The sequence below is a fragment of the Dermacentor andersoni genome, chromosome 2 (assembly GCF_023375885.2).
Source record: "Dermacentor andersoni chromosome 2, qqDerAnde1_hic_scaffold, whole genome shotgun sequence".
Taxonomy (NCBI): Eukaryota; Metazoa; Arthropoda; class Arachnida; order Ixodida; family Ixodidae; genus Dermacentor; species Dermacentor andersoni.
The window spans coordinates 59,795,835-59,822,684 of record NC_092815.1 but is presented as its reverse complement, the minus strand read 5'-3'; the positions used below and the strand labels follow the sequence as shown (position 1 = coordinate 59,822,684).

At 44.6% G+C, this 26,850-nt stretch overlaps 1 protein-coding gene and 1 long non-coding RNA gene across 2 annotated transcripts in view; one reads left to right on the top strand and one right to left on the bottom strand.

Annotated features, from left to right (window-relative positions):
- The window catches only part of LOC126542228 (protein 5NUC-like), a 131,725-nt gene that overhangs the window by 44,881 nt on the left and 59,994 nt on the right, over positions 1-26,850 (top strand). The window lies entirely within an intron of this gene.
- LOC129387702 (uncharacterized) lies at positions 8,779-12,471 on the bottom strand. The gene is made up of 2 exons (XR_008614884.2): positions 12,153-12,471; positions 8,779-9,151 (listed from the first exon to the last, which is right to left on the bottom strand). It is a non-coding gene; the product is annotated as an uncharacterized lncRNA (long non-coding RNA).

Genomic DNA, 26,850 nt, shown 5'->3' with positions numbered 1-26,850 from the left:
GTACTGCGCAATGTCGTGCGCCTCGATTAAGTCGTCAAGTGAGTTGTAAAGCCCGAGCTCCAGAAACTTGTCGGTGCTCGCGTTGTGTGGAACGCCGACCGCCCTCTTGAATGCCTTTCGTATCATGCATTCGACCTTGTTTTTTTCGCACCCTATCCACTTAAGGTAGGGGGCAACATACGTTATGCGTTATACATACGTTTTTGTAGGCATTTGACCGCCCCAACACACAACAATTGCTCTTCGACATGCCTTGAAGCTTCGGCCACCAATGAATTGTACACATTCCAGAAAAAAAAGTAACCGATTGCAATTACAATTACATCATTAAAATTTTTAATCGATTACTGTTACGAATTACTGCCCCACGAAAGTAATTGAGCAATCGCCAAAAAAGTAATCGAGCACTTTAAGTTCACTTTCCGCTCTACTGGTATTAATATTGCAATATATATCAAGTAGAACGAGCTGTCCTGGATCTTTCGGTCCTTCATACGCTGTTTATCTACACTAATGTCTGCGTTTGAAAATTTTCTTTCGTAATTTTCTCGCGTTTTCTTGTGAAGACGTCACGCAGCGGCACTGAAAACAACTTGATCTGTGCGCTGGAGAGAAGTGCTCTATTGTAACATGCGAACACTTCGCTGACATAATGGTGCATGATTACTCATTGCTGCGGTGTTCAAGTATCGGTCGTCCGTGAATCGCAGCGCTACACTGTGGCTGGGGTTTGCGAAAGGTGCTCCAAATCAGGACAGTGAAAAAGTGACAAATCGTCTATAGGTGATTCACAGGCCTCAACTGCGCAATTGTTCTCGCCGTCAAGCCCTAGAAGCACTGTTTCAAGTTATCAGATAAGATCTCGTGGACCTCCACCCGGTGCCATTCACTCGTTAGCCATCTAGACTTAAATGACTAATCGTATCGGACGCCAGCAAACGTTCACACTTCTTGAAAAGACCGTCAAATGTGTGATGTATTTCAATACAAATCTGCATTTTATTGAGCCCTAATAATGCTTTTTGAGTCTTACTATCGCAAAATCGGGTGTATGTGAATCACCTCTAGTATACGTATATAAAAGTGATAGAAACAAATAGCCGAGAATTTCTTTGCTTAACAGCGAAATACAGACTGCACTAAGCGAATAAGAATTAAGCAGCAGCTATTAGCCCCTATGAATGATACCTTAAAGCGCTTCCATCACAGGGAGAGAGAAATTTACTGTAAGAGAAAAGCAGAAGGGTCGGACTTCCTAGAGATTTGTGCAAATCTGCAAGCCTGCCATGTTCAGGTGTTCGAGCCGTAGCTTGTGTACTACGCTGAGTGTGTGATGGTGGGAAGGCGGTAGCCCATGCACATTCATCCCCATGGAGATCGTAGTCACCGCCAAAGTTCGCTACTCAAAAACATGTTGCCTGTTGTAAGAGATTTTTGTCAAAAATGTAGTTGGTCACATGTAATTATTTACTCAAATAGTTAATTGAATAGCAGTGAGTGTTACCGAGGCAACAATGTAATCGTTAATTTGCAACATTAACAATGGTTCTAATGGACTACACGTATTTTTTTACATCTAATTGCTTACGTACAAGTGTGGCCACCACATACACGTGACGCAGACTTGAGGCATATGTTCACTTAAAAAACTTTAATAAAATAAAGAGGAAATGTGAACTAAAATTCATTGGCGATATTGCGGTAAATGCTAGAGAAGCGCATTAGCATTACGTCGCACCTCTTCAGGGTTCCGCAGCGGATGGTTCTTTAGCTGAGCTTTCTTCTTCTTTCTTTTGCCTATCTGGTGGGCCAGTTCAGGGCCCACAATACACTATAAACAAAGAAAACGAATGTATCTTAACGGCCCATTTTAGTTATAGCTGAATCCTACTGCATGAACAGCCTTGTGTGCTTTAGTCGCTCTCGCAAGTAAATTATGTCTCTGGCTAAAACGTGAGAAGCATGCGCTGTTAAGCACGGCCCAGCTGAGGTGCAAGTGTTGCCAGCCATTTGCGACGACGGCGGCGTCAACTTTCAAGGAACGCCACCGTTACGCTCTAGCCTCTTCGCCGTTGTGACTGAGTTCGACGAAGCAGGCTTCGTGCCGCAACACGACACCGCCAACTGGGTGGGCCGCGAGCGGGAGAGATGCCGCGGGAATGTCTACTAATGCTCCTTCCCACGCGCCGTCCGAGACGCAAGACAAAGGGGCACCCGGCCGCGCTGCGGGGGTCATCCCCGAGTTCTACGAAGTCCGTGTGACGTCGGTTCCGGACCGTGAACCTGTGTGTGTGTGTGTGTGCGCGTGTGTATGTAAGCCGTCCCGGGGAGAGGCGGCGTGTTTACAATGCCTGGACGAACGTTTCCGTCCCGTTGGAATCAAGGGGGAACGAGTGTTTATAAACCGCTGTTGTGCGGATGCTCGACACTCTCTCTCAAGCAGTCAGTTAGACTGATGTACTTTCTCAAGCAGTCATGTTAGACTGATGCACTTTCTCTCGCAGTCATGCTAGACTGATGTAGATACTGTAAATAAACCCATATTCCTCGTTCTCGATGAGAAGCAGTCCTTCCCTTCATCAACGTCCTCAGCGTGGATAAGTTGGACGACGGCATGGGCCAGCTACCTTCTAATTCATGGCGTATTTTTGAGCCCCTCGTATTGCAAAAATAACCTAAATAAATATGAGGGAAAGCCGCACCACCAAGGTATAGCAGCTTTAAGCCAATCAAAATTAAATGAAGAGGGGTAGAAACCCAAAATGTAATTTGAAGTAAAGCCAATTATTTAAAAAAAAAGAAACCGAGGTAAACCAACACAGAATGTTGATGCGTACAAGGAGGGGATAGGACGGCGGAGGACTTGTCTGCATCGGCTTGTGACGTGTGACGTCTCGTTTCGTCCAATTTTTATTGAGTAGGAGGAAAAGGGGGAAAAATAACTAGGACGTCTTAAGAGAGCATGGTCCAAGGAGGCCTGCAGGTCCATCAGGATTCCGAAAAGCGGTGCAGAGTTTCCGGTAGACCAGACTGCACCGGCCTGGAGGAGGATTGGCATAACCGGAGGGTTCCGGTAGGGGTGACTTTACATCAGGTGCAGTGGGGTTGTATAATCCACTGGACGCAGGTTGACGGAAGATCTGCAAGAAAGCTGAAAATGATGGCAGGCAGGTTCAGTAGGTGTAGGTAGGGCATACATAAGGATTGGAAGAGAAGCTAAACTGCCAAAACAAGAAAGCAGCCATTCCGTCTACAGTGTCCCCGGAGACAAGCTCCACCTTGGTTGGCATAACCAAGGACACTCAAAGACGAAAGGCGAAGGGCAAGGTGGGAGGGATATAAAGTGGAGATAGGGAAAGAGGAGAGGGAAAGGAAACCGATTAAGGAAAAGGTATGATTGTAGAAAGAATTAGGAGGAGTCCGGGAAAGTGAACGATGAAATGATTCGATAAAGACGAATAAGAAGTGCCCGCTTTCTTTGATCTTTGAACGGTGGGATTCAGTCCCCCAATCCTGACAGCGCGTGTGGCTGGCTAGCTTCAGCGCGCCTCTTTCAGTGCACTTCGCGACCTATTATTTCTAAAAGAAATAACATCCCTTTTTCGTCTGTACAGCAAGTAGGCTGACACATCCGAGTTAAACGAAGATCTACTCCCCTGCGTTTTTTTACTTTGTTTTCTTTTACCCTACATTCTTTAGACGCTAAAGTTTACTTTTGATTGATACTGCCAGGGGCCCTTTCTTAATCTCGCTACTTATTTCTTAAAAAGCCCGATGACGCGTTTGCTCCCGCTCTTGTTGCAGAACCTGTGCAGTGTTTCGCGGTCATCACAGGAAAATACGCGCAGCTTAAAGAAGTACCCAATGACTTGAAGAAGAAAGTTGAGAAGCTCGGGAACCGCTTGACAACTTTTGAGAAGAGTGTAAAGTTTCTAAAGGAAGAGAAAATACAAGTCCTGTCATGAAATAGCAGCCACGTCTTTGTGAAAATTATGGCTTTGTACGTTGTCACGTACTGACCATTTAGTTTAAAATAGATGGTGCAACGTGCTAGGTCAGCGACCCAATAACTCCAAAATACAGCTATCATAGATCAGATCAAACTCTCTGGACTCCGGTTGCATGCGGAAGGCAGAACCGCGATGCCATCAAGGCGCTAAAAAACAGCACACAGCAAACACTGACTAATCAAACGGATTGCCAATACGCACTACGCCATAAGGGAGGCGGGCCTAATTCATTTAGTGCAGACCATTGTCAGCAGCCCGGTCCTCTATGCAGCACCGTACGAGGGGCGTAGTCATAAGGAGGGGGAGGGGGGGGGGGGCTTATGGAGCTTCAGCCCCGCACCCCCCACCCCCGAAATTTTTTCGTGATGTCCATACACGGCCGACCAAAACCACCCCCGGCGCCGGAAATGATTCTGGATTTTGTCTAGAATGTCTTTTTCACGCTCGAAAAGACATCTCACCGCGAATACTGCGAACTCGGGCTCGATTTCGCGGCAACGTCCATGCACCGAGAGTCACATAACGCAAGCAGCCCCATCCGAGCACAAAGTTTCACGGGCGTTTTCATGGCGAACGGGCTCGCCGCGGAATCTACGGAGCGCATAGATTTCAATTCCGAAACTTTATGGGCATAAAATTCATAAACCTTTGATGCGAAACGTGCATTGACATTTCCAAAGTTGTGCTTCAGAGATTCAATTGCGGAAGTTTGTGGGTTTAATGTTGTTATAAACATTTGACGCCAAAGGTCATTGACTTTTCTAAGGTCTTAGATCGGAACATACAACGAGACAAGCCAAATCAACACACTATCAGACAAGGTGACAAAACACGCAGCGAGATCCGATGAGACGAAGCGTTGTGATGGCTCATTTGTGCCCTCATGTCACATAAGAAAATATCAACATTTTTTTTCACCTACGCCAAAGCATCCATGTCAAGACACCGAAGCCAGCCAGGGTAACTACGTTCTTATTTTTTTTTTTCTACTTTGACTTTTATTCGTGAGGACACATTCATCCTTTTAAATTTTTTTATACTCGCTACGCTACCCGCGGGCTGCCAGAGCCAGCCAGAACGCATGCGTTTTTCTCATGTTGCCCTGACCACCGCGCAATGCACTTCGGTGCGGGTTTGGTTTTCTCTGGCCGAGTGGATTTTCACCTGGCACAGTTTTGAACGCCTTCTGGCTAGCAGACGAGAAAAAGAAACAACGGTCGCCCACCGCCGTCACTGTGAAGACTCGATGGATTGCACTGCGTTGGCTTGAGCGAAACCTCTCCGGAAAGTCTTGTCTCGCCGGTGCATACCGAGCTATATGTGCGTATGGTTCTCGGTGGACCAAGCGTCTCACGTTTTCTTCGATACTTACTCGGTAGCCACATTAAGTGCCCAAAGTACACATTGGATTGTGGCCAACATACTCTCCTTTCCACTTTTATTTTTCATTTCGGTGCCTCCGCCCCACAAACGAAAAAGAAAATACATTGTTGCGGCGCAGCGAATTCTCGCATGGTGACAGTTTGTTACTTACCCGCCGTGGTTGCTCAGTGGCTATGGTGTTGGGCTGCTGAGCACGAGGTCGCGGGATCAAATCCCGGCCACGGCGGCCGCATGTCGATGGGGGCGGAATGCGAAAACACCCGTGTACTTAGATTTAGGCGCACGTTAAAGAACCTCAGGTGGTCGACATTTCCGGAGCCCACTACGGCGGGCCTCATAATCAGAGAGTGGCTTTGGCACGTAAAACCTCACAATTTAATTTCTAATTTCAGTTTGTTACTTCTTCTTTTGCGGAAAGTTATCGGCCACGGCACGCTTCAGTTGCCGGATACTATTATTTATGTTATTGCGATAGCAATTATATGAACACTCAACGCGCATTCCTGCTGTCGCCCTCATGTTTCGTATGAAGTCCAAGGGCGATAACGTCGTGACCGCGCGCCGCATGCTGTAGGTGCGAGTGAAAGAGTAGGGGCAGGGGTGGAATGGGTGAGCCGACGATGGTCTTCTTCCATTTTCCACTTCTGGCTACCCGCGGGCTGCCAGAGCCAGCCAGAGCGTCTTCGTTTTTCTCGGGTTGCTCCGCCCACCCGCGACGCACTTCCGCCGGGCGTTCGTTTTGCTCGGGCTAAACGGTTATGGCTACCCGCGGGCTGCCAGAACCTGCCAGGACGATTTTGGTCTGGCTGCTCTCTGGAAGTTCTCTGGCTAGCAGACGACTAAAAGAGGCGATGGGCACTCTCCGCCATCTTTGCGAGGACTTCACGGATCGCAACGCGGGCGCTTGAGGACTTACATTTACCACGCTCAGCCAACTGTCTACGGTCATCTTAGGATTTCCTTACTTCTAGCGTTATCTCTTTAGGTGCTAACGCTCCGTTCCACATGGCGAAGCGGTGTGATACGAGCCTTGGTGAACCGTTTGAAGCTTTTGTGTGTGTGTATATGTGTGTGTGTCCCCTGATTGCTTCTTCGAGGCGGGGAACAGCGCGCCGCGCTCTCATGCGTGCATGTTATCTGCATCGTGTTCCACGCAAGGTGTAGACGCTCATTCACACATTGCGGTACATTTTGGTTTCGTCTTTCACTGGTGGCATTCCTTTTCACATATCTCGCGTATGTATATCTCTCCTTTCTCTGCAGTTAGCGAAGGCTTTGCAGCTAGCCCGTGTTCGCTCCGTCTCTCCGTCGTATGCTTAGGTGGCAGCTCGAAACCTATATGTCTTCTAACTGCAGGCCGTTGATCTAAGAATACACTGATTGCACTCGGTACATTAGACACGCGTACATTGGCTTATTGCTCTCATGATTGCGACCAATGTTGTTTTTCGTGTGAAACGGTTCGCTGGTCACAGGCGACGTGCATTTTCATGCGAAAGCCGCGTCCCCAGCTCCTTAGGGTCAAAATGAGAAGCACCATCAGCCACAACAAAATTTCTGAAATCGAAGCCCAAGCAGGCCGGCGCGAAATTTTATGCGTATGAGATGTACCCGATAACCTGCTTTTTCATGTCTTGTGATGACACAACGCCAACTCATCAATGTCGCCGGTGGGCGACGTGATCGCCGCGAGCAGGGATCCTCCAGCTATCGCTTTCGAGTATACAATCACGATTTCGCGTCTTGTCATCCGCCGCGTCGGAGGCCATCTGTTGCGCTGCGCAAAGCGAGGTTGGCCCAGTACGCGTACTGCACCAAGTCGCGCGAAATCGCGCGAAAGAGATCGTATTCCTGAATGCAACTATATATTTTCAAACTGGCAACGCATAAATGGGCCGACTACGCCGAGCGCGCGCCGGCCTCGCCGGGCGCTGCCATGCTGGTAGCATGTTTACATTTGGCCAGCTGACCGGCGTTCGGTTTTGCAAACTTCGGGCAGGTTCGGGTTGTCTTGGGATCCCAGCCCACGTGACTTCCTGTCAGAACCGGAACTAGCTGGCTGCCATCTCGCTGCCAGCGGGCTGCCAGAAGTCCGAAAATCGAAGAGGCCCTATGGTGGCTCAGTCTTGATTGCGCAAACCCTTACAAAAATTTTTATAGAAAGTCCATAGACAGTCTATAGACATTTGTCTATGGAGTCTATAGACTGTCTATAGACATTTCTTTAGACTAGTCTATAGACAGTCTATGGACTTATGGCCATACACTTTTTATAGACTAGTCTATAAAAAGTCTGAGTCTATAGACAGTCTATACACTGTCTATAGACTGTCTATAGACTTATGGCCATACACTTCTTATAGACTAGTCTATAAAAAGTCTGTCTATAGATTGTCTATAGACTGTCTATAGACTTATGGCCATACACTTCTTATAGACTAGTCTATAAGAAGTCTGAGTCTATAGACTGTCTATAGACGGTCTATAGACTTATGGCCATACACTTTTTATAGACTAGTCTATAAAAAGTCTGAGTCTATAGACTGCCTATAGACCGCTTATAGACTTATGGCCATACACTTTTTATAGAATAGTCTATAAAAAGTCTGAGTCTATAGACTGTCTATACACTACATATAGACAGTCTAAAGACTTATGGCCGTACTTTTTACAGACTAGTCTATAAAAAGTCTGAGTCTATAGACTGTCTATACACTACATATAGACAGTCTATAGTCTGATGGCCATACTTTTTACAGACTAGTCTATAAAAAGTCTGAGTCTTTAGACTATCTATAGACTTATGGCCATACACATTTTATAGACTAGTCTATAAGAAGTCTGAGCCTATAGACTGTCAATAGACTTATGGCCATACACTTTTTATGGACTAGTCTATAAAAAGTCTGAGTCTATAGAGTGCCTATGGATTAATTAAAATTCATGTTTGTAGACAGTTGTCTGCAGAATGTCGATGGACAAGTGTATAGGCTTACAGTTCTACTTTTGTAAACTGAAGTCTATAGAATGTCTATAGATGTCATTTGTCTGTATACATTTTATACACTTCAGTCTACAAAAGTAGAACTATATATACACTTCTACTTTTGCAGACTGAAGTCTATGGAATGTCTATAGACAAATGTATATAGATAGTCTATAGACATTCTATAGACTTCAGTCTACAAAAACAGAACTTTATAATCCGATACACTTTCTTCTATGACATTCTGCAGACATTTGTCAACAAACATGCATTTTCATTAATCTACAGACACTCTATAGACACAGACATTTTATAGACAAGTCTACAAAGAGTGTATAAGGCCATAACTCCATAGCGGCTACCTACTAGTTTTTTTTTTTTTTTACAAGTTAGTTTACATTTTTCTTTACATGCGGTAGCAAAACGTTTTGAATGTATTTATGCATGTGCACCTGTTCCTTTTCATCTGCACTTATGCATTACCGTTAGCAGATTAATAATGCTCCTGAACCAGCTGTACTTTCATATATGTTGCATAAACAGAAAGAATTTATATAGTGTTGAATCATGCAGTGCAAAAAAAAATAAAACAAATGCACCGGCAATGCATTAACCGTTTTTATTGCTCGATATAATATATGAATTCCTTAAATTCATGTCTTATGCTAATTATGGAAACAGATTACATATTTACACTACTTCTTGGCAAGCATGGTCGCCAGGCTGGCCTTGACCTTTGTGTCATTAGTCCCAAAGGTGCTGCAGGTGTATGCTGCAAATAAGTAGATGCAGCAATATGAGGCAAAAATAACAAGTGTGTATTCTTTGTATGTTCATTAAGCAGCTTAATATATTTGCTCAAACCATCTAAGTCAATACTTAATGCGGTTTAACTATGACTAAGGGCTGCTTGTCAATACAAATCAGTACCTTTATACAATGTTTTATTGCATGGTATGGTGAACAATTAAACAGTCACAACTGCTGCTCGTGCCAGCAACAGTATGTTCCCTTTTATGACAAGTTCATATATGATGCATTAATGTACTTATCCCAAATGGTCTCTATATTTATTGCTGAAACGTTACCCAGTTGTGCTGTCTGTACAATTTTTTGGCTGGTAGTTAAGTATGCCCGTGCAGAGGGATATTTTCAGAAGACGTGACTGGAATATTCACAGTATCATGCCTAAGATTGTAATTTATTTTGCTTAATACACATTTAAATGTCTTTCTCATACTTTTAAATGAATGGTCATTGGCCATAACTTCAACAGAAGGCAGATGGGTTGATTGTATTGATATGGTCACTTAATTTCTTACAGGTAATGAGGCCTCTTGGGCATGCTAACAGGTTTCCAAGTTAGGTATACCACATGAGCACCCGAAATACCACACGAGCACTTTGTGTCATGGCACGACAGATATGCACCTCCTAGGAAACAGAACTGATAAGATAGTTCGAATGAATTCTATCACAGTAAATTATTTAAGGTGCTTTGAAAGATGAAATTTTTTTCTAGGCTATCGAGGTTCAGGACGTTAACGCAAAAAAAACATATTGAGTAAGAAATGCCTTGTCAGTATGCTTGACATTCTTTTTTTTTTTTCAATAAATAGGACCAATTTCCCTCAATTTTTATGAAGTGAAAGGTTTTAAAAATATATTTAACACAGAGATTCTCTGGTAACGTTGTATGACATATGACAAGACAGCATACCTATGTGGCCATTTTAAGATTTCCCGATCTTTTTCCAAGCCTTCCCTGGCTGTTTTCATGAAAATTTTCTCGCAATCTATGACGCCTGCAGCTTAAATGCAATAAAAAAAATATTGTGGTTTAATGCTTGCCAAGTACTGCCAGTCCATAATATTTAGATAAAACGAATAACACGTCGGTCACTTGATATGTAGTATTAGATGCAACTGACTTGAATCCCTTGTTTAATAAAGCTGACAAGGGCTTCGGCAAGTTCCTAATTGATGGCCGCACGAGTACAGCACGGAAGACACAGAGACACACGTAAAACAAATGCAACAATGTGAGCGAAAACTATACAATGAGATATTTTTACGGTTCAATAGTAGTTTTTTATATAATTTGCTCTCATCACTTATGCCTCTAGTTTAACTTTGTTTCTCTGACTAAAGACTACATGGCAATATTAATCAGTACCATTATGATGTTTCGTTATATTACAGTGTGATAAGCAGTTAGACAACCGTAATGGTCGCCGGTGCCAGCAACGGTACGTTTCGTTTCAAGACAGGTTCATGTGACACACAGTGTACTTATAAAAATAAAATAAATGCGAGAATCCCAAACGATTCCTATAATAATAATTGTTGAAACAAAGACACCCGGCTGGACTGTGCACATTTTTCAGGTGTTAATGCAATATGCCCGTGCCGAACGAACATGCTCAGCATACTGACTGCACTTTTGAACAATCACGTTAACATTTGCAATTTATTTCCGTTTAGAACAGTCTGCAATGTCTCTTTTCTCATACTTCGAGATGAATACATTTGCCACACTTTCAGTAGAATGCACATGAATGGGGGCGTACTGATCAGGTTACTTAGCAACTAAAACATGTTACAATCTCTTAGGCGTGGTGATAAGGGTAGAACAAATGCAATGTCCACTGAATTATTTGAATAATCTGTGCGTTATCTACTAAGAAAAGACCACCAAATTGATAATCTGGCTCTTTTTTCTTTTGTACAGCGCATATAGTATGCAGTCTGTCCAAGACGACGGCACTACATGCAACAGTAATGAAAACCGGAACACTTATTACACACGACAAGGGCTTCATACCATGCACGACTGGCACAATGCGAATCTGCGCCAGCAGCTGCCTAGTGATTAATAGCACGTAAACTGCATAACGCCGAAGCATCGAAAAGCGCTTAACGCTTTTCATATAGCTCGAAAGATAACTTCTGCTGCTAAACTGTTTAAAAAAAGAGACAAAAAAAAATCTTCCGACTACCGTCAAACGCAATGCCTTCAGTTTGAAACGTGTAAAGGTGCTTCCCGGAACGACTAATTTAGTGTTCTCCAATTTTTTCGGCTAAGTTGCGAAGCTGCAAGTCGCAGGTTTGATGCTCCAAAGCGTTTGTGGTTGCATATAAATAGATTGGGTGAATTAGAGATTTTTGCTTGATATTTCTTCAAGTCTCGTGTTTTGCTTGCGGTAACTTCCCAAAATTAACTTGCGGTAAGTTCCCAAACGATGCGAAAACGGCAGCGCACACACTGCTGATGCATGCCCCGCAAACACGGCCTTTCATTCGAGTACGTTAGCAGTTATTCAACTATACGTGTCTGTCTGAACATTCTTGATGCTAACACAATTTCGAGATATATACGTAAAGCGTGTCACGAGAATTTCACTAGACATGCGGCGCAGCATTCATCGCGGCCGGATCAAGCGCCACGAAATTAGATCTACCGCACTGGCTGCCCAACATACACAATGCACAACATACACAACATACACAACATACAGTATCAAGTTAAAACATGGTGTACGTCCTTCTTTACGCACGTAAACTATAATGCTAAAATCAACAAGCCCGAGCGATCGCTCGCCGTAAAACATTCCGTATACTAGAAGCGAGAACAAGAGCGCGTTATCAAACCATGTCAACGACAAACCGACACTATACCCGAGTCGCCTGCGCTACATGCAGCCGCTTCGCGCTAAGAGATGCGCTCACATAATCACGAGCTATTGACGCAAAACGTCTTTGCTAAAGCTTACCGTTCAGTGTAGTTGACGTGTGATGCCACAAAGATGACACGCATACACAGACACCGACGTTCAGGCATACACCGCACACCGGTACAACCGTTTACGTGCCTGGCGCACTCGTTGAGACGGCGCACCGCCGCGCATGCGCAAGAGCTCCGAGCATGCGCAGGAGCTCCGCGCGCGAGGGCGTGCGCGCTCGGAGGAGTGTGAGCGCCTTTTCCTCCTTCATTTTTTTTTTTGTCTCTTTCTCTCTCTCTCTCTGCGCGCCATGCGCGCCGGAACGGGTGGCTTATTCATCTTTAACACCACTATTCATCTTTTTTCATGGACGAAGGAAATGCGCTGGTAGGTTGTATGACAAAAGCTGTGGGCTATCGTATGAGACTGGAACGCTAACATGAATGCGCTGTTTGTAAAAGCCGTTACAGGGCCCTTCAGACGTTTCAGACGCATTATTGCCAGCGTCGATTAGTAATACAGCGTACTTGTAGCATATCTTCCAGCGTACCGCCAAATGTGATGCCCGCACGTATGTTAGTGCTAATTTTCTGTTCCGATGATAGGTCAAAGCAATCAGTACAGCATTGAGGTACTCATATGCGTGGCTGCGCAGGCATACCGCCGGCGAAATACTGGGTGGGCTCAGAGAATTTGGCACCTATTTTAAGTGAATGAGAAACTTTGATAGGTTTATAGCGCAGGATATCAGTCAACAAAAAACCGCCCGATGTTAGTGACGCAGCCGAGATATGAAGACAATGTGAAATGTATCCGAGAATCGGACGACACACAACGCGAAGACCACATGCGCGACATCGGTTCATCGCACATTCACAAAGTCCGCGTTGTCAGCTACAAACATTACGAGTGTATTTGCTGTTAGCTTGATGCCTGTTTGGAATCCACTTGTAGCTGAAGCTGGCGTTCATAACATCTATTATAACAATTGGATCGGCGTTTTGCTTACTTTATTCTACTGCCGCAAAAGTCATGCGACAACTGTGAAGACTGTCTTGGGATTGCCGAGAGCGGCTACGTAGATGATATCATGTGGTCAACAAATGCGGAGGTATACACTATGTGTATACTAATGTCTACAAATAGGCTCTACAGCAATCTCAGCAGTATACAACTTCAGTGGCTTATATCAAACGCAGCTACGTATTATCCACCGGTACCTGCGCTTGGTTACAGCGTACACGGGTTGGGCCCAGATTAACGATGTTTGTCTATTGTTAATCTATAGACATGCAAGACCACGACAACTCAGAGGAAGACCAGGTGGTGAATTCACCACCTGGTCTGCCGGCTTTCGCCACTTATTCACCACCTTTGCCACATCATCACCATCTGACCTTCACCACCTGGTCTCCGCGAAGTGTACGTCCGGGAAGCAGCCAGGTTTAGGGCCTTCGGGTGCCTGGAAGACCTTGGTGACTCGGACGGTGCCTGCTCCGCCGCGATCCTCGTTCGGGGCAGCTGCACCGAACGCAGACTAGCAGTCTGCACGGTTTGCCCGCCGCGCCGGAGTTGCGGTGCCGTCGTGCATGAACCAGTGCCATATCATCGCGTTCGCAGAGGGCGGGGGGTATGGGAACTCGGAATTACAAATTATCGACTTTCTGCTATACATATTCAATACACCGGGAGTAGAGAAAAAGAAATAGAAACCTTGTCGACTATATTGTCCATAATATAGAGAGTCTATAGACAAAGTATGGACAAAAATAAATAGAAACTGTATCGGCTTTCGTCTACAGGTAGTCCATATAGAGGGGAAATAGACAAAGAAGAAACAAACACCTTATCGAATTTTTTCTATAGACTGCAAGTAGATAAAAAGAAATTGAAATCTTATCGACTTTCGTCTATAGAAAGTCTATATACAAAGTATATGGACAAAAATAGATAGACACTGTATCGACTTTGGTCTAAAAGTAGCCCATAGAGGGGAAATAGACAAAAAGAAACAAACACCTTATCGATTTTTTCTATAGACCGTCTATAGACAGCGAGTAGACAAAAAGAAATCGAAACCTTATCGACTTTCGTCTATAGAAAGTCTATAAACAAAGTATGGACAAAAATAGATAGAGACTGTATCCACTTTCGTCTATAGGTAGTCCATAGAGGGGAAGTAGGCAAAAAAGAAACAAACACGTTATCGACTTTTTCCTATAGACCGTCTATAGACTGCGAGTAGACAAAAACAAATAGAAACCTTATCGACTTTCGTCTATAGAAAGTCTATAGACAAAGTATGGACAAAATGGATAGAAACTGTATCGACTTTCGCCTATAGGTAGTCCATAGAGGGGAAGTAGGCAAAAGAAACAAACACCTCATCGACTTTTTTCTATAGACCGTCTATAGACTGTGAGTAGACAAAAAGAAATAGAAACCTTATCGACTTTCGTCTATAGAAAGTCTATAGACAAAGTATGGACAAAATGGATAGAAACAGTATCGACTTTCGTCTATAGGTAGTCCATATAGGGGAAGTAGACAGAAAGGAAACAAACACCTTAGCGACTTTTTTCTATAGACCGTCTGTAGACTACGAGTAGACACAAAGAAATAGAAAGCCTATCGACTTTCGTCTATAGAAAGTCTATAGACAAAGTATGGAAAATATAGATAGAGACTGTGTCGACTTTCGTCTGTAGGTATTCTATAGAGGGGAAGTAGACAAAAAGGAAACAAACACCTTATCAACTTTTTTCTATAGACCGTCTATAGACTGCGAGTAGACAAAAAGAAATAGAAACCCTATCGACTTTCGTCTATAGAAAGTCTATAGACAAAGTATGGAAAAAAATAGATAGAGACTGTGTCGACTTTCGTCTGTAGGTATTCTATAGAGGGGAAGTAGACAAAAAGGAAACAAACACCTTATCAACTTTTTTCTATAGACCGTCTATAGACTGCGAATAGACAAAAAGAAATAGAAACTTTATCGACTTTCGTCTACAGACAGTCTATAGACTTTGTATCAACAAAAGTCCAAATCTATAGAAAGGAAAGGTCGTCTATGAAAAGTCTATAGACTTTCTATAGACAGTCTAAAGTCATTTTTGTAAGGGAAGGAGAAAAGCGGAGAGCAAGTGCGCCGCCTTCCGTCGCGCACGATACATCGAGGAGAGTGGATGGAATGGGGCGGGATCTAGGATTCAGCGAATCTGTGACTGGGCAACATGTTTCACGCCTTGATTTGACGCATTATATACAGTGACTTTAAAGCATAAGCTTTCCTGGCAGCGAACTTGCGATTTCGCCGTTGCGGTGTTCCGAGGAAGCACATGACGTCACAACGCGCGCTTCGCTGCAGATATTTCTCTTTCTCTCTCTCGCTCCCTAGCCACTACTGCGCATGCGCCACTGGTAGCACTGAGCCACAGGTGTTCCGCCGCTGCGCAGCACCGCGCCTTTCCGCCGCCGTCATTTGGTATGGCGTCACATCGCGTTCCTCGTCGTTGCGCTCGCCTCCGCTCACTTCGCCACCTGCGTCGCATGCATGATAACATATCGGAGGATTGAAAAGGAGAGCTCGCGTGCGCCGCAACCACAGTTGAGGCGGCAGTATGGACGGCGACAATTCTGATAAGCAGGAGGAGGCCAGGAATCGACATCGGAACGAGATGAAGAGGAAACGAATCGCCCAGGAAACAGACGAACAGCGCGCCGAACGACTGGCTAAACGCCGCAACATAGCTAGACAACCAGACTAACCTGGACTTGCAATCAAGATTAACCAAGGCTAACCATGCTATGCCTTCGCTTTCGCTGCGTATATCCTGGCATAGCCGAGCTAAGCCGCTGCCAATTTTTTTTTAAACACGGCGTGATTTTTCCCCGTTTTAAAAGAAGCGAGGTAAAAACTCGAACATTCAAAAAGTCAGCCATAGTTCAGCGTGAAGCAACTGGCAATAGTTAAATATTCGCGAAACCACACATAAAATAGATCTGAAAACATGAACTCCGTGACATCTGGTTCAACGATATCATCATCATCATCATCATCAGCCTAGTTACGCCCACTGCAGGGCAAAGGCCTCTCCCATACTTCTCCAACTACCCCGGTCATGTACTAATTGTGGCCATGTTGTCCCTGCAAACGTCTTAATGTCATCTGCCCACCTAACTTTCTGCCGCCCCCTGCTACGCTTCCCTTCCCTTGGAATCCAGTCCGTAGCTCTTAGTGACCATCGGTTATCTTCCCTCCTCATTACATGTCCGGCCCATGCCCATTTCTTTTTCTTGATTTCAACTAAGATGTCGTTTACCCGCGTTTGTTGCCTCACCCAATCTGCTCTTTTCTTATCCCTTAGCGTTACACCCATCATTCTTCTTTCCATAGCTCGTTGCGTCGTCCTCAATTTCAGCAGAACCCTTTTCGTAAGCCTCCAGGTTTCTGCCCCATATGTGAGTACTGGTAACACACAGCTGTTGTACACTTTTCTTTTGAGGGATAGTGGCAACCTACTGTTCATGATTTGAGAATGTCTGCCAAACGCACCCCAACCCATTCTTATTCTTCTGGTTATTTCAGTCTCATGATCCGGATCCGTGGTCACTACCTGCCCTAAGTAGATGTATTCCCTTACCACTTCCAGTGTTTCGCTACCTATCGTAAACTGCTGTTCTCTTCCGAGACTGTTAAACAGTACTTTAGTTTTCTGCAGATTAATTTTCAGACCCACCCTTCTGCTTTGCCTCTCCAGGTCAGTGAGCATGCATTGCAATTGGTCTCCTGAGTTACTAAGCAAGGCAATATCATCAGCGAATCGCAAGTTGCTAAGGTATTCCCCATCAACTTTTATCCCCAATTCTTCCCACTCCAGGCCTCTGAATACCTCCTGTAAACATGCTGTGAATAGCATTGGAGATATCGTATCTCCCTGTCTGACGCCTTTCTTTATAGGGATTTTGTTGCTTTCTTTGTGGAGGACTACGGTGGCTGTGGAGCCGCTATAGATATCTTCCAGTATTTTTACATATGGCTCATCTACACCCTGATTCCGTAATGCCTCCATGACTGCTGAGGTTTCGACTGAATCAAACGCTTTCTCGTAATCAATGAAAGCTATATATAAGGGTTGGTTATATTCTGCACATTTCTCTATCACTTGATTGATAGTGTGAATATGGTCTATTGTTGAGTAGCCTTTACGGAATCCTGCCTGGTCCTTTGGTTGACAGAAGTCTAAGGTGTTCCTGATTCTATTTGCGATTACCTTAGTAAATACTTTGTAGGCAACGGACAGTAAGCTGATCGGTCTATAATTTTTCAAGTCTTTGGCGTCCCCTTTCTTATGGATTAGGATTATGTTTGCGTTCTTCCAAGATTCCGGTACGCTCGAGGTTATGAGGCATTGCGTATACAGGGTGGCCAGTTTCTCTAGAACAATCTGACCACCATCCTTCAACAAATGTGCTGTTACCTGATCCTCCCCAGCTGCCTTCCCCCTTTGCATAGCTCCTAAGGCTTTCTTTACTTCTTCTGGCGTTACCTGTGAGATTTCGAATTCCTCTAGGCTATTCTCTCTTCCACTATCGTCGTGGGTGCCACTGGTACTGTATAAATCTCTATAGAACTCCTCAGCCACTTGAACTATCTCATCCATATTAGTAACGATATTGCCGGCTTTGTCTCTTAGCGCACACATCTGATTCTTGCCTATTCCTAGTTTCTTCTTCACTGTTTTTAGGCTTCCTCCGTTCCTGAGAGCCTGTTCAATTCTATCCATATTATAGTTCCTGATGTCCGCTGTCTTACGCTTGTTGATTAACTTAGAAAGTTCTGCCAGTTCTATTCTAGCTGTAGGATTAGAGGCTTTCATACATTGGCGTTTCTTGATCAGATCTTTCGTCTCCTGCGATAGCTTACTGGTTTCCTGTCTAACGGCGTTACCACCGACTTCTATTGCGCACTCCTTAATGATGCCCATGAGGTTGTCGTTCATTGCTTCAACACTAAGGTCCTCTTCCTGAGTTAAAGCCGAATACCTGTTCTGTAGTTTGATCCGGAATTCCTCTAGTTTCCCTCTTACCGCTAACTCATTGATTGGCTTCTTGTGTACCAGTTTCTTTCGTTCCCTCCTCAAGTCTAGGCTAATTCGAGTTCTTACCATCCTGTGGTCACTGCAGCGTACCTTGCCGAGCACGTCTACATCTTGAATGATGCCAGGGTTCGCGCAGAGTATGAAGTCGATTTCATTTCTAGTCTCACCATTCGGGCTCCTCCACGTCCACTTTCGGCTAACCCGCTTGCGGAAAAAGGTATTCATTATCCGCATATTATTCTGTTCTGCAAACTCTACTAATAATTCTCCTCTGCTATTCCTAGAGCCTATGCCATATTCCCCCACTGACTTGTCTCCAGCCTGCTTCTTGCCTACCCTGGCATTGAAGTCGCCCATCAGTATAGTGTATTTTGTTTTGACTTTACTCATCGCCGATTCTACGTCTTCATAAAAGCTTTCGACTTCCTGGTCATCATGACTAGATGTAGGAGCGTAGACCTGTACAACCTTCATTTTGTACCTCTTATTAAGTTTCACAACAAGACATGCCACCCTCTCGTTAATGCTATAGAATTCCTGTATGTTACCAGCTATTTCCTTATTAATCAGGAATCCGACTCCTAGTTCTCGTCTCTCCGCTAAGCCCCGGTAACACAGTACATGCCCGCCTTTTAGCACTGTATATGCTTCTTTTGTCCTCCTAACCTCACTGAGCCCTATTATATCCCACTTACTACCCTCTAATTCCTCCAATAACACTGCTAGACTCGCCTCACTAGATAGCGTTCTAACGTTAAACGTTGCCAGGTTCAGATTCCAATGGCGGCCTGTCCGGAGCCAGGTATTCTTAGCACCCTCTGCAGCGTCACAGATCTGACCGCCGCCGTGGTCAGTTGCTTCGCGGCTGCTGGGGACTGAGGGCCGGGGTTCGATTGTTGTATTCATATAGGAGGTTGTGGCCAAGTACTGCACCAGGGTGGCCAATCCTGCTCTGGTGAGAGAGTGCGTTACCGGTTCTGGTCACCGGGATCAGGCCGCAATCCAGGCCTGTTTGTGCAATTTTCTCAACACACGTTTTTTTTTTTTTTTTTTTTTTTTTTCCGGTGGAGAATAGCGCGGCACCGCGATTTGAATCACGGTCCTCTTGCACTGGAGACGGATACTCTACCGTCCCCGTAGGAGTTAAATTAAAATTTAATTTGTGGGGTTGTACGTGACAAAACCACTTTCTGATTATGCACGCCGTAGTGGAGGACTCCGAAAATTTCGACCACCTGGGGTTCTTTAACGTGCACCTAATTCTAAGTACACGGGTGCTTTCGCATTTCGCCCCCATCGAAATGCGGCCGCCGTGGTCGGGGTCCGATCCCGCGACCTCGTGCTCAGCAGTCTAACACCATAACCACTGAGCAACCACGGCGGGTCCCGCAGGAGTTGTACGCCTCATTTAACCTAGTGGTGCCCTATTTGGTCAGTCAAGGTGGACCAATCTGAGCTCGGTTATACCGCATGGATGGCACTCGGCTACAGAACCTGGTATTTATGACCTGCACATGTGAGTGTGAGGCCATACATATTTGAAGATATATATCGTTCTTTTTCTTTTCTTTTTTTTTTTAGGAGGGTTCCCGTACAGTGATAAAATAAAGGACAAGGCATTAAAAGAAAGAAAAAAAAAAAGAAATGGGGCGAAAAAAAAAAAAAAAAAAAGGAACATAACAGGTGATTTGAACTCGTGACCCTTCGATGTTGCCCGGAAAGATAGCTCAGTCGGTTGGTTCGTCAGGCCCCAGGCTACTTTCAAGCGCCACAGCTCCTGCTCCGAGCCTCGCACTTACGTGGAAAGAGACTCATGTTGTCCGCGATAGTCGGTTTTTTTCGATAGTGGTTGGAAGGCATACTTTCTAGGAAAAATAGCCGCTCGAGGAGAAGAGCGAACTCGAGCGGCTTTAGAGGCTAGGAAAACTGCCTTAAAATATTTAGACTTGAGGGAAAGCTTCGTTCACAAACTATAACACGGCAATCAGCACTCGAATACGACGAGAGAAATTACTGAGACGTGGAAAATTCCCATGAAAAAAATCTGGTTTGCGAGACAAATGCTTGTATGTATTGAACCTCTTAAAAGATGAGGGGGAAATATGCGCTCACCGAGAGGGCATCTTCAGCACGGGACCACCCCAAGGCACCTTACAGAGATGTGGAGAGCTTCGCGGCCGGAACGAAGCATCCCTTCTCCGCCGGCCAAGAGGGGGAAACGCGCTTTCCGATCGCTCAAGGTTGCGCGGACAAAGCGTAACTCTAGCGTCTAGGAAAAGCTTAACCAGGTGCGATGGCGGCACGCATAGCGTGGGAAGCTAGCCGCCAGAATAATTATACCAAGGACTGCTGCTGATGAGGGCGAAATACCTTCGTGTAATTATAATAACCCTAATAGGACTACTTTCGAAAAAAAAAAGAAGGAAACGGCCCAGAGGGCTATACTACGAGAGCTATGACTGATAGTTTTCTATATATATATATATATATATATATATATATATATATATATATATATATATTCATCTCATCTATGGGATCGCATGCGCGCGCTGTTGCTTTGTCTCTGCGTGTAGTATAGTTAAGAGAGCCAGTTTAAGGGCGGAGAAGAAGAAAGAAAAGAAAAGCAAAAACTGCAGCGCCGTGGTTTTAAAGCGCACCCGTGGTAGAGAAACGGAATGCGATATAAGCGTGCGTAGCCATGATACGCACACGACAAACTGCCTTAAAATATTTAGACTTGAGGGAAAGCTTCGGTAACAAACGATAGCACACCAATCAGCACTCGAATATAATTATAACCCTAATACTAATTGTAAATATTCATCTCATCTATGGGATCTAATGCGCGCGCTGTTGCTTTGTTCTGTGTGTAGTAGTTAAGAGAGCCAGTTTAAGGGCGGAGAAGAAGGGAGGGAAGGAAAGTCTCTGAAGCAAAATTACAGCGCCGTGGTTTTAAAGTGCATCCCGTGGTAGAGAAACGGAAGGCGATATAAGCGTGCGTGGCCATGATACGCACACGACAAACTGCCTTAAAATATTTAGACTTGAGGGAAAGCTTCGTTAGCAAACGATAGCACGGCAATCAGCACTCGAATATAATTATAACCCTAATAATAATTGTAAATATTCATCTCATCTATGGGATCTAATGCGCGCGCTGTTGCTTTGTCTCTGCGTGTAGTAGTTGAGAGAGCCAGTTTAAGGGCGGAGAAGTGGGAAGGAAAGGATAGTCTCTGAAGCAAACTTGCAGCGTCGTGGTTTTAAAGCGCAGCCGTGGTAGAGAAACGGAAGGCGATATAAGCGTGCGTGGCCATGATACGCACACGACAAACTGCCTTAAAATATTTAGACTTGAGGGAAAGCTTCGTTAGCAAACGATAGCACGGCAATCACCACTCGAATATAATTATAACCCTAATAATAATTGTAAATATTCATCTCATCTATGGGATCTAATGCGCGCGCTGTTGCTTTGTCTCTGCGTGTAGTAGTTGAGAGAGCCAGTTTAAGGGCGGAGAAGTGGGAAGGAAAGGATAGTCTCTGAAAACAGACTTGCCGCGTCGTGGTTTTAAAGCGCAACCGTGGTAGAGAAACGGAAGGCGATATAAGCGTGCGTGGCCATGATATGCACACGACAAACTGCCTTAAAATATTTAGACTTGAGGGAAAGTTTCGTTAACAAACTATAACACGGCAATCAGCACTCGAATACGACGAGAGAAATTACTGAGACGTGGAAAATTCCCATGAAAAAAATCTGGTTTGCGAGACAAATGCTTGTATGTATTGAACCTCTTAAAAGATGAGGGGGAAATATGCGCTCACCGAGAGGGCATCTTCAGCACGGGACCACCCCAAGGCACCTTACAGAGATGTGGAGAGCTTCGCGGCCGGAACGAAGCATCCCTTCTCCGCCGGCCAAGAGGGGGAAACGCGCTTTCCGATCGCTCAAGGTTGCGCGGACAAAGCGTAACTCTAGCGTCTAGGAAAAGCTTAACCAGGTGCGATGGCGGCACGCATAGCGTGGGAAGCTAGCCGCCAGAATAATTATACCAAGGACTGCTGCTGATGAGGGCGAAATACCTTCGTGTAATTATAATAACCCTAATAGGACTACTTTCGAAAAAAAAAAGAAGGAAACGGCCCAGAGGGCTATACTACGAGAGCTATGACTGATAGTTTTCTATATATATATATATATATATATATATATATATATATATATATATATATATATATATATATATATATATATATATATATATATATATATATATATTCATCTCATCTATGGGATCGCATGCGCGCGCTGTTGCTTTGTCTCTGCGTGTAGTATAGTTAAGAGAGCCAGTTTAAGGGCGGAGAAGAAGAAAGAAAAGAAAAGCAAAAACTGCAGCGCCGTGGTTTTAAAGCGCACCCGTGGTAGAGAAACGGAATGCGATATAAGCGTGCGTAGCCATGATACGCACACGACAAACTGCCTTAAAATATTTAGACTTGAGGGAAAGCTTCGGTAACAAACGATAGCACACCAATCAGCACTCGAATATAATTATAACCCTAATACTAATTGTAAATATTCATCTCATCTATGGGATCTAATGCGCGCGCTGTTGCTTTGTTCTGTGTGTAGTAGTTAAGAGAGCCAGTTTAAGGGCGGAGAAGAAGGGAGGGAAGGAAAGTCTCTGAAGCAAAATTACAGCGCCGTGGTTTTAAAGTGCATCCCGTGGTAGAGAAACGGAAGGCGATATAAGCGTGCGTGGCCATGATACGCACACGACAAACTGCCTTAAAATATTTAGACTTGAGGGAAAGCTTCGTTAGCAAACGATAGCACGGCAATCAGCACTCGAATATAATTATAACCCTAATAATAATTGTAAATATTCATCTCATCTATGGGATCTAATGCGCGCGCTGTTGCTTTGTCTCTGCGTGTAGTAGTTGAGAGAGCCAGTTTAAGGGCGGAGAAGTGGGAAGGAAAGGATAGTCTCTGAAGCAAACTTGCAGCGTCGTGGTTTTAAAGCGCAGCCGTGGTAGAGAAACGGAAGGCGATATAAGCGTGCGTGGCCATGATACGCACACGACAAACTGCCTTAAAATATTTAGACTTGAGGGAAAGCTTCGTTAGCAAACGATAGCACGGCAATCAGCACTCGAATATAATTATAACCCTAATAATAATTGTAAATATTCATCTCATCTATGGGATCTAATGCGCGCGCTGTTGCTTTGTCTCTGCGTGTAGTAGTTGAGAGAGCCAGTTTAAGGGCGGAGAAGTGGGAAGGAAAGGATAGTCTCTGAAAACAGACTTGCCGCGTCGTGGTTTTAAAGCGCAACCGTGGTAGAGAAACGGAAGGCGATATAAGCGTGCGTGGCCATGATATGCACACGACAAACTGCCTTAAAATATTTAGACTTGAGGGAAAGTTTCGTTAACAAACTATAACACGGCAATCAGCACTCGAATACGACGAGAGAAATTACTGAGACGTGGAAAATTCCCATGAAAAAAATCTGGTTTGCGAGACAAATGCTTGTATGTATTGAACCTCTTAAAAGATGAGGGGGAAATATGCGCTCACCGAGAGGGCATCTTCAGCACGGGACCACCCCAAGGCACCTTACAGAGATGTGGAGAGCTTCGCGGCCGGAACGAAGCATCCCTTCTCCGCCGGCCAAGAGGGGGAAACGCGCTTTCCGATCGCTCAAGGTTGCGCGGACAAAGCGTAACTCTAGCGTCTAGGAAAAGCTTAACCAGGTGCGATGGCGGCACGCATAGCGTGGGAAGCTAGCCGCCAGAATAATTATACCAAGGACTGCTGCTGATGAGGGCGAAATACCTTCGTGTAATTATAATAACCCTAATAGGACTACTTTCGAAAAAAAAAAAGAAGGAAACGGCCCAGAGGGCTATACTACGAGAGCTATGACTGATAGTTTTCTATATATATATATATATATATATATATATATATATATATATATATATATATATATATATATTCATCTCATCTATGGGATCGCATGCGCGCGCTGTTGCTTTGTCTCTGCGTGTAGTATAGTTAAGAGAGCCAGTTTAAGGGCGGAGAAGAAGAAAGAAAAGAAAAGCAAAAACTGCAGCGCCGTGGTTTTAAAGCGCACCCGTGGTAGAGAAACGGAATGCGATATAAGCGTGCGTAGCCATGATACGCACACGACAAACTGCCTTAAAATATTTAGACTTGAGGGAAAGCTTCGGTAACAAACGATAGCACACCAATCAGCACTCGAATATAATTATAACCCTAATACTAATTGTAAATATTCATCTCATCTATGGGATCTAATGCGCGCGCTGTTGCTTTGTTCTGTGTGTAGTAGTTAAGAGAGCCAGTTTAAGGGCGGAGAAGAAGGGAGGGAAGGAAAGTCTCTGAAGCAAAATTACAGCGCCGTGGTTTTAAAGTGCATCCCGTGGTAGAGAAACGGAAGGCGATATAAGCGTGCGTGGCCATGATACGCACACGACAAACTGCCTTAAAATATTTAGACTTGAGGGAAAGCTTCGTTAGCACACGATAGCACGGCAATCAGCACTCGAATATAATTATAACCCTAATAATAATTGTAAATATTCATCTCATATATGGGATCTAATGCGCGCGCTGTTGCTTTGTCTCTGCGTGTAGTAGTTGAGAGAGCCAGTTTAAGGGCGGAGAAGTGGGAAGGAAAGGATAGTCTCTGAAGCAAACTTGCAGCGTCGTGGTTTTAAAGCGCAGCCGTGGTAGAGAAACGGAAGGCGATATAAGCGTGCGTGGCCATGATACGCACACGACAAACTGCCTTAAAATATTTAGACTTGAGGGAAAGCTTCGTTAGCAAACGATAGCACGGCAATCAGCACTCGAATATAATTATAACCCTAATAATAATTGTAAATATTCATCTCATCTATGGGATCTAATGCGCGCGCTGTTGCTTTGTCTCTGCGTGTAGTAGTTGAGAGAGCCAGTTTAAGGGCGGAGAAGTGGGAAGGAAAGGATAGTCTCTGAAGCAAACTTGCAGCGTCGTGGTTTTAAAGCGCAGCCGTGGTAGAGAAACGGAAGGCGATATAAGCGTGCGTGGCCATGATACGCACACGACAAACTGCCTTAAAATATTTAGACTTGAGGGAAAGTTTCGTTAGCAAACGATAGCACGGCAATCAGCACTCGAATATAATTATAACCCTAATAATAATTGTAAATATTCATCTCATCTATGGGATCTAATGCGCGCGCTGTTGCTTTGTCTCTGCGTGTAGTAGTTGAGAGAGCCAGTTTAAGGGCGGAGAAGTGGGAAGGAAAGGATAGTCTCTGAAAACAGACTTGCCGCGTCGTGGTTTTAAAGCGCAACCGTGGTAGAGAAACGGAAGGCGATATAAGCGTGCGTGGCCATGATATGCACACGACAAACTGCCTTAAAATATTTAGACTTGAGGGAAAGCTTCGTTCACAAACTATAACACGGCAATCAGCACTCGAATACGACGAGAGAAATTACTGAGACGTGGAAAATTCCCATGAAAAAAATCTGGTTTGCGAGACAAATGCTTGTATGTATTGAACCTCTTAAAAGATGAGGGGGAAATATGCGCTCACCGAGAGGGCATCTTCAGCACGGGACCACCCCAAGGCACCTTACAGAGATGTGGAGAGCTTCGCGGCCGGAACGAAGCATCCCTTCTCCGCCGGCCAAGAGGGGGAAACGCGCTTTCCGATCGCTCAAGGTTGCGCGGACAAAGCGTAACTCTAGCGTCTAGGAAAAGCTTAACCAGGTGCGATGGCGGCACGCATAGCGTGGGAAGCTAGCCGCCAGAATAATTATACCAAGGACTGCTGCTGATGAGGGCGAAATACCTTCGTGTAATTATAATAACCCTAATAGGACTACTTTCGAAAAAAAAAAGAAGGAAACGGCCCAGAGGGCTATACTACGAGAGCTATGACTGATAGTTTTCTATATATATATATATATATATTCATCTCATCTATGGGATCGCATGCGCGCGCTGTTGCTTTGTCTCTGCGTGTAGTATAGTTAAGAGAGCCAGTTTAAGGGCGGAGAAGAAGAAAGAAAAGAAAAGCAAAAACTGCAGCGCCGTGGTTTTAAAGCGCACCCGTGGTAGAGAAACGGAATGCGATATAAGCGTGCGTAGCCATGATACGCACACGACAAACTGCCTTAAAATATTTAGACTTGAGGGAAAGCTTCGGTAACAAACGATAGCACACCAATCAGCACTCGAATATAATTATAACCCTAATACTAATTGTAAATATTCATCTCATCTATGGGATCTAATGCGCGCGCTGTTGCTTTGTTCTGTGTGTAGTAGTTAAGAGAGCCAGTTTAAGGGCGGAGAAGAAGGGAGGGAAGGAAAGTCTCTGAAGCAAAATTACAGCGCCGTGGTTTTAAAGTGCATCCCGTGGTAGAGAAACGGAAGGCGATATAAGCGTGCGTGGCCATGATACGCACACGACAAACTGCCTTAAAATATTTAGACTTGAGGGAAAGCTTCGTTAGCAAACGATAGCACGGCAATCAGCACTCGAATATAATTATAACCCTAATAATAATTGTAAATATTCATCTCATCTATGGGATCTAATGCGCGCGCTGTT